At 45.0% G+C, this 14943-nt stretch overlaps 1 protein-coding gene across 5 annotated transcripts in view; it reads right to left on the bottom strand.

Moving 5' to 3' along the window:
- PTPRA (protein tyrosine phosphatase, receptor type A) overlaps positions 1 to 14943 on the bottom strand; it is a 185375-nt gene that overhangs the window by 141866 nt on the left and 28566 nt on the right. The window contains exon 1 of one of the 5 annotated variants that reach the window (XM_014518649.2): positions 5028 to 5153. The exons of the other annotated variants lie outside the window; for them this stretch is intronic. The gene's annotated coding sequence lies outside the window, so the exon portion shown is untranslated. Of the gene's footprint in view, positions 1 to 5027; positions 5154 to 14943 lie in introns of those variants that run through there. 5 annotated transcript variants of the gene reach the window in all.

The raw sequence follows: 14943 nt of genomic DNA, 5'->3' as shown, positions 1-14943 counted from the left end.
TTCCCTCTGGAAGTGTGACGGTTCCAGCAAAAGGAACTGACTGGATTTGATTAAGTAACCTCATAAAAGACAATAATAGGTTTAATAGAAGTCCCTTACTGTGGGTCGTTGGTATCCTAGGAAAAATATACTGAAAAACAAAAGCCAAGGGATATGGGATATTTTAATTCTAAAGGACCAGTTTAAAATGGGAATGGACCTAAAGCTAAGCCTCAAATCTGACTACTCTCTCATACAGTGGGGCAAGAGTGATATTAAGATCCAACTCCTAGGGCAGTGGCTCTCAACCTTTTTAGATGTGATGCTGCCCCCTTGTCAGACTCACGGCACCTTCAGAAAATGGCACTGCTTAGCTTTCATTCACTTCTTGACTCCAGAAAAATAATAGAACAATTCTGTTGCAAAGGAGTCAAAGACTGGGGGCAAAAGGCTTTTGACACTGTTGATTCCTATTTGAAATCTTTGGTTTATCTTGTGAATCACATGTAAGCATTTTCACACCTAACAATACGAATGTAGAGCAGCACCCTGGCAACACCCTTAAAAGGATGTCACAGCACCTTTGTTAAGAATCACTGCATTAAGGCCTCAGGCTCAAAATAGGACCCAAGCTCAAAAAGACATCTAAGGCACCAATGGCATAATAATCAAAGGTTACAATTTTCCAGGTTTGGGTTAGCTGCAACTCAAAGCTGGGATAAACAGAAAAACACACCTGCATACCCAGAAACGGAGAGCCTCCCAATACCAATGCCATGGAAGAACATGAAAGATCTCTCTTGAACCATATGTAGTTTTAGCTGCATCCCAGACCAGGGTGCACCACAGTTTCTTGCTGGAACAGCGACGCTCCATAGGATGCTGCTTCACAAACTACAGGATGCTCCTGCACACCATCCTACCTGCTGGTAAATTAAGTTTGGTGAAGACTAGCTCTAAGAGCAAGTGCACATCTTTCCCTGCAGAAAAGCATGAAAATGTGATATTTTTGAGCTCAAGTAAGCTGGCTCATCCCTCTCTGACCTATAACCTAACGTGGTGCTCACTGAAAGTTGCTTTTTGGTGTTCTCAGCACGAGGGCCAAAAGGCCCGACTGGATGTGGACCCTGAACTCCTTTTTCATTCTTAGGAGTGATCCCGCAGGGAAATACTGAGACTTACTGGTAAGACAGTGACAGAAGCCAAGTATAGAGCCAGCACCTAGAGACTCCACTTGAGATCAGAGCCTTGCTGGGCTGGGCATTGAACTCCTGCAGAAGAAAGCTGCAACAGAGCTGGAAAAACCAAACCCAGGTCTCCCAGGTATGAAACCAGTGCTTCAGCCACAAAATCATCCTCCTTTCTCAAAGCCAGATTGTGACAATTTTCTGGGGCTGCTCCTGAGTCACTGAACAAAAACAGAAGTAAGTTGTTCATGATTTGGTCCAGAGAGAAAGAAGGTTTTTATGACTCACCTGCCCCAAAGCTTGCACTACCACTATCACTACCCTGTTATATCAGGGTAAGCTACTTCAACCTGTCACTTTTCATAAATTTCATACAAAATTTCACTTAAAAACAAATGCCAAGCCAAAAAAAAAGGAAGAATAAAGTTAACATCTAAAAAATAAATGGATTTTAAAAACATGCAATTATGGAACACACACATATCTGTGGTTTATGGAGGAGGCAAAAAGTTAAAGTTTTGGTCACAAAAAATTAGAGATGGAAAAAGATTTATGAAGTCATTTAGTCCAGCACTATTGAAGCAAGGTTCATCCCCAGAGGTTATTTCTACTGTTCTGGGAGCCCTGAACTCAGGACGCACAGACTGAATACTGTATCACCCTGAAAAGAAAAAAGGGAGGGAGGAGAGAGAGAGAAACCTTTCAAAACTACCCATCCAGTTCCAGCTCCCCCGTTCTGGAACGCAGCATTTTATCCTGTTTTGCCAGTCACATAAAAGTCATATGGTCTTCAGTGCTGCAAGGTTTATTTACCAGCTAAAGTACCTTTTGTATAAAAGAAGTCTGATCGACAGCAAAATGGCTGCATTTTCTTTTCCGTGTGACCACCCTCACTCTGCCCCTATGAAAGGTTGGAGAGATTCCAGTTCACTTTAATGTAAACTGTGATCAGAAGTGGTATTTAACATAGTTTAATTTTAAATCAGTTCTAAAAAAAGCTACTCTTTAACCTCAATCTGTCTGTAAGGTCAGGACTCCAGAAACCCAACTTCCTCCCCAATACATTTTATGGCATAACAGGGCTCCATTTGACAGATCCACAAATAACAGTGCGGGAAGAAACCTGGAGAGATCCTATTAATTCTCCCAAGTTTTAACTACTGTCACCAGACACAGCCTTTCTAAGTGCTTCCCCAGCTGTGCTCCTAACAGAAGATTCATCAGAGCAGACCAAGGCTCAGAAAGTGTGTCGGTCCTACAGCTCTCCAAGTCTGCAAATCAGATCTGTTTTGTGAGCAGACTCACTTCACAAGAAAAAGAAAAAAAAAAAGTGAGATTTGTATTGTTTTTGCATTTGGCATTTTACATAAGCCCTGCAACCTCAAGGGCTGTATGCATTCAGATGCGGGAAAATGGGGGAGGGAGGGCAAGGGTGTGGAAACTTACGTAAAGTCAGCTGTACCTGTACTGCAGTTCGTTCCTTCGGCCCCAGATTTAGACTTAGTGAACAGATATTTCAGTTTAGTTTCAAAGATTAATGAACAGAACACTGCCATGATTTTAAAGAGTCTAAAAAAACAGCTCTTTGTCTGGATTTAAAACTTCCCCCAAAGTATCTGGAACCTGAACACTGTGGCACTGTGCTAACGCAGGGAAGTCAGAAAGTGAAACTGAAAATGCCTTGGTGATTAATCCGGGGATATTTCACTTTCTGCTCTAACAGACACACGACCTGGACAATTTCTAGTAGGGAATTTAAAATGGCCTAATTCCGTACTCCGTCATTCTGGGAACACATGGCGCGCTACCAATGGAAATTCCCCATTCTTCTGAAAATGGAGGCATTTTGCCTGCAACAAAACAATTCCAGCAGAATTTCCTTCTCCTTCTAAAGTTTCCACGTTACATGTCCATCTTAGCAAAAAAGCCCCATCAGACTACCGGTTTGCTCCCAATGCTGTAGAAATATGAAACAAACAGGATTATTTTCGAGTCTTGCCTTCATAAGGGCCAGGCTTTTTCTTCTGCCCCAGTGACATCTCGTGCAGCTGGGATCTCCCGCGACCAAGGGGCAGCAGTGTCACGGTCTCATTTCAAGTCTTCCTCTGCCAACTGGAAAACTTATTCTTACTGCTCTCATTAGAGTGCTGCTCTCATCTACTGACACCCTCTCAGCTTACAAAGGGAAAGTCTCATTTCAGTGGCTCAAGGGAACGAAGGCTGAATGGCTACCAGTCTGGGTGGCGATATGGCTGCCTGGAAGGAATCCCAAGAGCTAATGATTCCTCCTGTTATAAACTATTTACATGGGAACGATCCTAAGCCAGGGACTCTCGCTTTCTTTCCCATTCTTACCATCAAGACACAAAGCCACATATAGGCCACAAGCTCACTGTGCCCAGCACCACCCTTAAAAGTGCCATTTGGCTCCATGCATGACTGCCCAGACTGGATGCAGAGGAGCTGAGTCTGCATGGTACTGCGGACAAGTGAAACAGCGTGAAATCTCAGCTGTAGCAATTAGCCTGCCCTTGGCACCACATACATGGTTATGCTCGTTCCAGCCTAGGCAGTATATGCGTATGCAGAGCCAGGGGCGCATTTGAAGTTGCCTGTGCAGGACACTATAAAAGCTGCAGTCTTGAATGGCATGAATGTGAAAACAGGAAATCCAGATTCCCCGAGATACCTGCTCTAGCATTAGACAACAGCGCAAGTCAAGCATCCTGGGTTCTGATTTTTAGTGCTCCTGTGAGATGCTTATGGCAAGACTCTATAAATTGCCAAGTGATCACCCAATGCAGATCACCCCAAACAAGTGACTTCAACCAGTGTTAGAGATCCCACTTATTGACCCTAGCTCTTCATCCCACTATGCGATGAGCCCTTTTCCCCCAGGCTGACACCGCACTCAGTTCAGATCTTTTTTCTCAGCTTTATTTCTTCGGCAGAAAAAATTAACTAAGTCCACATTAACTGCCCTCCTCCAGGGTCTGGTAATTTCTTGCAGGCTTCTGTTTGCTAAGCCAGGGGTGGCTAACCTGTGGCATGTGCGCCACAACTGGCACAGGCAGGCTGTGTTTGTGGCACAGGGAGGGAGTGGGCAGCACGGCAGCAGATACAGCAAGGGGCAGAAAGCAGAGCAGCAAGCTGACTGGGCACAGTAAAGCATCAGAGCAGACAGGGAAAGGGGATTGGAGTGGCACTAAGAGAGGGTACATGGCTAATTTGTGGCACACCTGCCAAAATGGTTGTCCCCACTGCTCTAGACCACCTGTCTGAATAATACAGAGGCTGTCTGCCAAAGAGCCTCCTGCTCCAGGGCTTTGGTACAACAGTCTCGGCTGCAACACAGCCAAGAGGCAGGTGAGGCTGAACCCCGGCTCCTTTTAAAGAGCCAGCTACCTAACGAGTACAGATATGCACGTGTGTACATGATCTCTTAAGAAATGCAAACATCTAGAACTCTTGGTTCAGAAATGACCTTTTATTAAACCAACTAGGACATCACGCACAAAAAAAATCTTTTTCTGCAAGCTTCCAGGCTAAAGGTCCTTCATTAGGCTCAGGGAAAATTAAAAGATGGTAAAAAGTCCCCATAGGTAGGAAATAAGCTTAATTTTGCACAGAGGAAGCTGGAGATGGAAATCTGTCCCTTTGGGTCCATGGAAGTGTCTTTGTGAGTTGTTCTGAGTTGTGAGTTGTTCTCTGTTGTGCAGATCAGGTAGGATTTCCTTTCCTGGAGGTGTTAGATGGCAAGCAGGGAAGTGTAGAAATCTTTCTTGCTGTTCAGCAATGAAGTTTAAAATCCAAAATCAATGCACATATGAGGAAACCAGAGAGAAGGGTTGAATAACTTACCCAATGTCACACTTCAAATCCTCAGCAACTTCATAATTAAAAATCCTTGTTCCTTCTTGTTCGCTAACCACCAGGAATGCTGTCTCTTTATACCAGTGGTTCTCAACCTTTTCTAGACTCGAGACACCTGTTGGAAAATGCCACCTCTTAAAATGTTCATTCTTTTTTGCCTTCAGAAAAATAGATCAGTTTTTCTGTTGCAAATAGCTTGCAAAGACCATAACTATGAATTTCTATTTGAAATCTCTGGGTTTATTTTGTGAATCGTGTTTGTAAACCTAACAGTGCTAACAGTATGAGACACCTTGTGACACCCTCGAAAGGACCTCGAGACACCCCGGTTGAGAATCACTGTTTTATACAGTAAACCCTGGTTAATTCACCTGTAAGATAATTGGCCACTGTAGTTTAACTCACCATTCTTTCAGTTCCCCATCTACTCCTCATAATTGGTCACCACAAAGAATTGCCATTATTTGCATTCTCCTTGGAGTAGCAAATTACCTTGTTTCCTGGATGCATTCTACTCTTTTACTACATTAAACTACTTGCTTTGGAAAGACCAGGATACCAGTATTTTCACTGCTGCCAAAAATTAGAGCAAATGAGATTTTTTTTTATCCTCCAAGACAAGACATTGTTCCTTATTTCTCTAGGCACACACACCTTAGAGAATTGGCAGTAGTTTAAACATGAATGATTTAAATCTTACATCACTGGTTTTCAACCTTTTTAGACTCCAGGCCCTCTTTGTTTGGCCCTTGAGGGCTGGCAAGGAGATACAATGCCTTTAATCCCCAGGGTTGCTAGTTCAGTTCAAAACTAGCCAGGGCTCTAATGAAAGCAGTCACCACGAGAAAGGCCTACACGAAGGAAGCTGGAGGTCTCTGCTGTGCACCAGCATCCACGAGGGAGTTTATCTGACAAACAGCCAGGACCTCTGTGCGTCAGGCTCAACACTGGCAAAAGAATTCAAATGTGTTGGGGACAATGACAAGCTCATTTTTAGATGCGCGGGCCATGACCCTGCTCTGTAAGAACTTGAATCTCCAAGGCAGAGAAAGCAAAGGCAAGTGCCTATGATCTTGAAAGACTATTAGCTCTCGGTGCAGGGTGGCTCTGTCAAATCGCTCATAATTGCACGCTGGACTTCCATGTGATGCTGCAACACCTTCAGAGAGCACGCACTGCGCCGCAGCACAAAGCTCGTACCCAGCCAAGCCTTGTGTGTTAAAGGAGTTGCTAGACTCCATTCACACTAACTAGTCTTGCGTGTCACAACAGGAAAAAGCCTGCCCCACAAACAACTCTTCATTTCACTTTCGTGATATACGGAGACGGCAGGGATCTTCTAGCAGCCACTTTCAGATCTCCGGTGAGCCAGGGTCCCTGTTGACACTGTCGCTTCTCAAGAGTTAAAGGCTGCACATCCCAGTATTCAGTTAGCATTTGGGAGTCGGCGAACATCTAAGGATCACCATACATCCTCAACACTTTCCACAGGTCCCCTGTAAACCATGGAGGAGGCCAGCCTCCCTAGCATTTGTAAAACCTCCGTTGCTGCACCCTCTCCTCCCCCCACCAGGGCAAGGGGCCAGGCAAGGATTTTTTTTTTTTTTTTTTAAGACACATGGCTTTATCTGAAGGCTCTTCTTGAAAGTTATTCAAATGTGTGCCAAGCTAAGCTAACAATCTCAGTATTGTCCAAAAGAGAAATGCAGCCCAGGCTTTGGCGAGGCCTGGATAAAAGGAAAGGGGAGAAGCACGTGGGTGAAAGAACAACACCAGTGAAATAAAGCAGCCTGCTCCAAGTCACATTCAATGTGTTCTTGTTATTGTTGTGTTTTTCTTTTCATCTAAAGCCGGGGCTTCTGCAGCCCTGCCAGGCCGGGCTGCACGGCACGACGGAGTAGGAAGAGGCTGCCTCCAGGACGGGGGAAGTGGAGAGCTCAGAGGGGCTGGTACAGACATAGCCCTCTCGCCCGACCCAACAGCAGCCCAAAGTTATCTTCATCCTGTCCACCTCCCAGATGCACCTACGGGCCAGGAACTAGTACAAGTTGGCAGTCGGGCTCAATATGCCAAAGACTAAATGACTGAGCAGCTCCCTTCTCTCCTTGCAGTCAGAAAGGATGAACACCTTGGCAGGTCAGCATGGGGATCGAGTGATATCCCAGGGGATTTCATGTTGGCATCTTTTGTTAGCACTAAACTCCCTTGAAACGTCTAATAAGCATCGGTCAACATATCTACTAAACTAGTGCTGAGGTCCCTGCTGTGTGTGCTCTAGGGACTGTACATTCATAAGAATGTCTATCCCAAAGTGTTTCAAATCTAGCATGGCAAGGGTTTTTGGGTAGATGTGACATCTTTTATTAGACCAACTAAATAGTTGGAAAAAAGTTCTTTGCAAGCTTTCAGGCACAAACACCAAGATGTGTAGGGAGGGGGGAAGGGGGCGGAGAGATTTTTAACTGTTAAAAAGTTATGAACTTTCCAGGGCTACTGCTGGGTTTTCACTCATTACACTTATCAGGGCCTCTGCTAAAGTCAAAGGAGAAATCAAATCTCTGACTCAACTCCTTCCCCTCCACAGTCCTTGCCAAAAGGTTCCCCTTATTGGATAGTACTAGGGCTCTGAGAAAAATCATGATTTTGCAGACCGCAGGGATACCGCAAAATTAACATCACACCGCAATTTTTTAGGGTCCTGAGTCTGTGCCAGAAAAACGTGTGAAAATGCAGGTTCCCCTTTGCAGGCTGGCAGTGTTTCAGCCTGCAAGGGGAAACCTGGGCTTTTGCAGCTCCAGCCTGCAAGGAGAAACCTGGGCTTTTGCAGCTCCAGCCTGCAAGGAAAAACCTGGGCTTTTGCACCGTTCCAGCCTGCAAGCAGCTGCTGGGGCATGGCCAGGATGCGCCCAGGCAGGGCCATGGGAATATCCCCAGCAGCCGGATGAAGGTAAGTGTATGTGGAGGGAAGGAAGGGGGTTTGGAGGGTCAGGGTTTGGGGATTTGGGGGGGGGGGGGGTAGTGTGTGCATGTGCCTGCCATACAAGTGCATGGGTAAAGTGACATTTTTCATGGAATATTCATAGAACTGCCGGGACCCATTTGCCAAGATCAATGGTAGTTCCGTGAATATTGCACGAAAAATGATACTTTACCTGCGCACGTGCCATGAATTTTCTACAAGAGGTCTGCAACTTTTTCGGGGCCCTAGATATGATGGATACAAAGATGAGCTCAAGAACAAGGAACTGTTCAACCACGATGTAAACAGGCACAAGTCTGAGTTGTGTCAACCTCCACAAGTTGAAACCCTGACTCAGTTCAACCACCACCTCCAGTACCACCTGTATTTTAGCTGTCAGAATGTCACACATAGGGGAGCCTGCAGAGGACAGTAAGATAGCAGATGACAAGTGGCCTGGCAGCAGGGAAGAGCTGTGTTTCCCCCCAAGCTTAAACTATCAGCAAATATGAGTTAGAGAGGACATAAAAAGCGTGCTTTGTTATGTTGCTCCAACCTCACTTCTCTTCTTCAATACCCCTCTTTTCTCTGCATACACATACGTGCACCCTAATGTGGGAATCTGGTTTGGTTTTAGCTTGAGTGAGGCATCCTACAGCCCTGTCTGCATTATACTTACCTTTCTGCCCATCTTGGTAAGAGGAGGGAGCCTGGCTATGCTGCATTGGCCCCTCAGACCAAATCAAATTAAATATTTGGGGAGTTGGTCCAGACATCAATGTTTTCTGCAGAGAGAAAATCTTTTCACAACCATTTGTTTAGTAGAAAACTAGGTTTTCCAACAAACCATTTCAACAAACTTGTCATCAAGCCCTATGCCGGGTCTTCCTCCACATGGGAACAAGAAGGCTTAACAAGAAAACGTTCAAACAACTAAGTTACGTGAACATCTCAGCCATTCACCATCTGCCCTGGTTCAAATAAAAAACATTCAAAACAAGTTACTCGAGCATCTCAGCTGTTCGCCATCTTTCTCTGCTTCAAATCAAGACCTGGTTGTACGAGGAGGAGCAAAACTAGAGAGAGGTTTCAGGAAGAATTTATATTGGCAACTGTCCTAAACCTGGGAAGTCATCTTAGGACTGGATGTTGGCAGCACAGCTGCAGCCTTTAATACTGACGTTCAAAGAGTTTAAAACATCTCCATTTTTTACCAAGCTGTCTACTTGCTGTGTCACATACTGATAACACAACAATGCAAAATGTGAACGATGAACCAGTTTAGCCTATTAAACAATTACTTTATTGTATCTATTTTTACAGCAACTTTCATCCGGAAGCTCTGTCCTGTGCATGTCATCACAGTGCCTGCCATTGAAATGCCGCAGTGTCTGGGATGAAGACTCAGCAATACAATGTACTTACTGGATATTTACCCAGAAGAGATTCACTGAATCTGCAAGTTGAGCAACATGCTGTCCCTAAAACCTCTGCTCTTGCAAGAAATGCCATGGGGCTTTAAAGTCATGTTGTATCTGTGCACTTTTATAGCCCAGAGATGATGTGAGAGGCAAGGATTTCTTAGTAAGCTTTTTGAATGCAAGACATTCTTTGTTGGGTCTCTGATCACAGGAAGCCAGGCACAGCATAGGGGGAAAACAGCAGAGGGGAATGCTCTGTCGAGAGAAAATCTCAGGGGTTGCAGAGACTCGACTAGCTGAAGAAAAGCAGCTGATTACTGGAGATCAAGGCCTATCAAAAGGGAGGAGGATCAGCTGCACTTTTTCCCCCCCTTGCCTTTCTGTGGAAAGAATTCAGGAGTTGGATCAAATGTAATGTGCCATGAACCTAAAGATTCAAGACCCCTTACTTGTAGGTCACAACCCAGAGATGGTTAGGGTTGTTCTGTCCTTGCTGAAATCAAAGCTTGGAGTCCAATAACATGTACAGTACAGTACAGTGCAAGTTCCTACCCAGTCAGTATTATTTAACACTAATCCTTGTATTTATTCTGGGCTGATAAGTTTGTGCCATGATCTTCAGTCACTGTCACTGTCAGATCTTCAGTCATTGACAACGTAAGGAGTATTCAAGTCTATAGAAAGCTGTGCCTGAAGGATGTGATCCAATACAACCTTGAAACAACTGTTTTTTTGTATAAGGTCCATATCTGAAGGCTTTCGGGCCTCTAATCAAGTAGTTAAAAAAACAAAACAGCTACTTAATGATTTATCATCCAAGAAGGACTTTAACAGTCCACAAACTATATCCATATACCTCAGAGTGCTTCCAGCAGGTGAGGCTCACATTCACAACTCCAATTTACAAGCAACCAGTACTTGACCCAGAATTCACAGAAGTTAAATGGAAGAAGCTCTTTCTGCGACTCCAGTGGGCTTTTGACGAGGCCCAGAGTTTAAGGCAGGCAAGACAACCTAGCTCTCCAAACCAGGCTTGCGATGGGTTCACTGGCCCACGCTGCTTCAAAATGCAGCAGCCTTTTGGCCTGGGCTCATCTTTGCAATTTTTCTACCCAGGAAGAGTTTGCCCATCCAAAACAGTGCTGCTGGGAATTTCAAGTCAGCCTTAAGCTAATGTCTTGCTTGGTGCTGGAAAGTCCTGCATACCAGAACAGGCAATTTCTGGAGGAGAGCCACTAATCAGTGTAGGCATTAGGGATGTCAGAGTGCTCCCCACAACCAAGAATCAGTTTGGTTTCTCTGGCCAAGCATGTGAGATTACACCCAGCCTATCAAAGTCCCATGACAGCTTCAGCTGGATGTGGTATTCCTCACATTGTGCCCTAAACTACCACAGCAGCTTTGCTGTGCGCTGTGTAACAGTTAAATCAGACTTCATTCATGGGATGCTTACTCATCAGCATTAGTCTGTACTTGCTTCATCAAACAAATGCGTATAAAAAGTGCTTTAGAAAGGCACAATATCTGTATAAAGGTTTTATTTCCTCTCCTCCTGCTTTATTGCCAATAAAGTTAATCGTAACTGTTTCCATATTTTCTCTAAGCTTCAGCCAGGTACATCTGTGCTAAATTAGTTATTACAGGAGAATGTAAAAGTTCTTAATGCCATTAAAAGGACTTTTCTTATCACTTAATGCACATTCTGAAGTTATGCTTCATCGAGCAGAAATTCCTCATCACTCCCCACTTCGGAGACTCCCTTTCTTTGCTGCATGTTACTGAAGCTGCTTGATACAGCCTGTGCAGGTCACAGAGTAGGCATGCACAGGGAGAGGAAAATAAAGCCGCTTGACCACTACTGTTGGTGAGGGCCAGAGATTCACAGGGGTGACCCAACACCCACTGAAGTCTAGAAATCTAGCTTCCGGTATGTACAAGGGATAAAATCTGAACCACGACTGAATTCAGAACATCTGCACCGTGAATCACACAACACTGGAAGGAGCAGACAAAGGGTCAAGGAAGGAGTCATAATCAAAGGCAAATGTGACAAAGGAGAATATCAGTGTCCACCAGAGCAGAGAACTTTAGATGATTTAATAGGAAAGATACAAGCTCAACATATCACTGAAGATTAGCATTCTCCACGTAGATGGCTGCAGTGCCCACCAACCATGTTTCAACTTTATGCAAAGGCAACACTCCCAGGAGCGAAAGGAAAGTTTGGTGTCATTCACCTTCCACTTCTTTACGAAGCGTGCCAAGGAGGTTTCTTTTTTGCCAGTCAACACCAGGTTACCATGACTGTAGGAAGCTTTATTGTTGTGCATGCCTCCTACCGCTCGCAGCTTTGGTAGTGCCTTGCGACAAAAACAACATGTGCTTCAGTAATGGCCTGGACTAAAGAGCAACAGGTCATTCACAGACATCACAGGGCAGCCATTTCCAGCAAACATCTCTTTTTTTTCTTACCCTCATTCAGTTTAAGCTTTATGTATATCTCTGCAGTTTCCCTATATGATGATCTATATTGGTGGGTATAAAACACCAAAGAAGTTTCAAATCAAAATAAATGTGCTACTCTTAACATAATAACAAATAATAACTCGGTCTTAACTCATTCTTAACATAATAACACACTTGCCAGCCTTAACACAATAAATCTGCCAGCCTACAGGTTCATCTGGAAGCACATCAGGCATTGAAATATAAGAATAGAAACAGACTTATTACTGTTGCCCAGCTTCAGCTCCTTACTGAAGCCAGTCCCAGGCTGGACTCTACAGCGGAGAGTAGACGAAACAAAGGGCATGGGTACACAACACTTTAAAGTAGGTTAAATACTTTTGCACTGCTTCAATGGTGTTGGTGTTTGCATGTGGCAGTGGCGTATTGCGCAGTAATTCCAACGGCTGTAGCAAATTCAGCAGTGTAACACGCCTTAAATGACTTGGGGCGCAGCAAACTAAAACTCCGAGGAGGAGGCTCCATGCAGCCCAGGGGCTCTGCAGGCAGCCTGTGCAGGCAGCCTGGCAGCAGCCTGGGAAGACAGGCTCTGCCCAAGAGAAGTGGCGAGCCTGATCTCCTCCCCCGCCACCTCCAGAGCCTTCCTGACTGCCTGAGCTGTGTGGGGTCCCAAGGCTTCCCTCCACAGTTGTGGTGCCCCCCAGGACCGCCCAAGCTGGCTACACTGCCTCCTGGGGGGGGGCTGCTGCCGCTGCGGAAGGAAGCATCAGACCACCCTGCAGCCCAGGGACCGCTCCGCCTGCCTGTAGCTCACCCTCCCCTCCCTGCCGCCGGAGGGGCAGCTGAGTTTGGGTGTGTGCACAACACAGGGGTTTAAAGGGCCCTAAATTGAAGCAGTGTTTTAAAATAAATAAACAAATAAATAAATCAACCACTTCAATTTAGGGTGCCGTTTCATGTACACATGCGCTTCATGGCCCAAGGACTCATGTGCCTTACCCCTCATTACAGTAGCTGAGCATCTCAGAACCCCCTAAGAGCTCTGTTTTGCAGGGGGAAGGGAAGCCTAGAAAACAGAGTGACTGGCACAAGGTTCAAAAGAGCCTGGCACAGGGAGAAATACATTTTAAGTTTTGTCCATTGCTTTAAACACAAGTCGACTTTAAATATTCTCTAAGTTTTAATGCCTAGGCTTTCTTTTTTTTCAATTTATTTTTATGTTGTCTCACATACCGATGCTTGCATCACTTCCTTTCTTCTGGGAAGGCAGCACCCTTCACATAAAGATGCTCAACCACCTTTTACATAAGTCACACTCGAGAAACCATGAGATAAATTACTAGAAACATCTAGTAAAGAACAATGCTGGCAGAAATGTGCAAGACAATCTAATAGATCATTTCTAACATTTACTTTTCTCATAAGACTTACAATATCCTCAGAGAACAGTATTAAGTATCTTATAGTCAACTACAAAGAATGCATCATTCCTATACAGTACAGGAATGCTGAAATACTCTTACAGATGATGAAGCTAAAGCACAAAGCAGATAATCAACTCGCTGAGGGCCACAGAGGAAACCAATGAGAGAAGTGGGATAGGAACCGAGTATCAACTCCGAGCCTCCTGTTGCAGCCATTAAAGATGCTGTTCACACAAGGGCACGGGTTCCCCCAGGTTGCAGAACAGAAAAGTTCTCCCTGGAATTCAGAGTATTGCAGAGCTGCACTGGCAGCTTTGCAACACACGTTCTTAAAGCAGCTAACTAAGGACAAATGCAGAGTGCTGCACCTAGGGCGTAAAAATATCCAGCACACCTACTGGCTGGGGACTGACCCTCTCGGCAGCACAGAAGCGGAAAGAGATCTTGGAGTCCTAGTGGACTCCAAGGTGAACATGAGTCGGCAGTGTGACGAAATCATCAGAAAGCTAACCACACTTTATCATGCACCAGTAGATGCACGACAAATAGAGCCAAGGAGGTGATACCCCCCCTCTATGCAGCACTGGTCAGACCACAGTTGGAGTACTGTGTCCAGTTCTGGGTGCCGCACTTCAAGAAGGATGTGGACCAACTCAAGAGGGTCCAGAGGAGGGCTACTTATATGGTTAAGGGTTTCCAAGCCAAGCCCTACGAGGAGAGACTGAGGGACCTGGACCTCTTCAGCCTCTGCAAGATAAGGCCGAGAGGTGATCTTGTGCCCGCCTACAAATTCATTAGTGGGGCGCAGCCAGGGATCAGAGATGCTCTGCTCACCAGGGCGCCTCCTGGGGTAACAAGGAGCAATGGTCACAAACTGACAGAGAGCAGATTTAGGCTAGACCTCAGGAAAAACTTCTTCATGGCAAGGGTAGCTAAATCTTGGAATGGCCAACCAAGGGAGGTGGTGCTCTCCCCTACCCCGGGGGTCTTGAAGAGAAGGTTGGATAGGCATCTGTCTGGGGTCATCTCACCCCAGCTCTCTTTCCTGCTCAGGGCAGGGGGTCGAACTCAATGATCTGTTGAGGACCCTTCTGACCCCAGCATCTATGAATCTATGAACTTCACAGTAGCTAAGCACATTAAGTCACAGAATTTATTCTATCATTGGAAAAGTTAGAAACAAGAAAAACCCAGCAGAACAGCCTGTCCAGTTGCCCAAGAGATGACTGATCCCTAGAGTGCATATTCAACATTTTGTTGAACACAGCTATTAACATCTATTATTTGCAATGCTTGCTAATGATCGCTGCATAGTAAGCAGGTTCCCTATAATCATCTCTCAACCTGACAGGATCGAGATGAGGGACCTGTGTGGCAGAAACCCAGAACAAGAGAGTGATCACAAAGCTATTCTGGTTAGAAATGTAAAATGCTGAGCGACTTGCTACTGCACAGAATTGATTTTCTGTACCCTCAGCTTCATCATTCTTCATTTTAGATGTAAACAATTTTGAATTATTGAAGCGACTGGAACACAAAAGATGTGTCAAATACAGGTAACTTTGGAATTGCAATGAGCTATTACAGTTGGGATTACAATGAGCGATATTCACCTTTGCATATATATATATATA

The sequence above is a fragment of the Alligator sinensis genome, unplaced genomic scaffold (assembly GCF_000455745.1).
Source record: "Alligator sinensis unplaced genomic scaffold, ASM45574v1 scaffold12_1, whole genome shotgun sequence".
In the NCBI taxonomy this organism is placed as follows: domain Eukaryota; kingdom Metazoa; phylum Chordata; order Crocodylia; family Alligatoridae; genus Alligator; species Alligator sinensis.
Note: the sequence above shows the minus strand (reverse complement) of the source record. Positions and strands in the feature narration are given on the sequence as shown.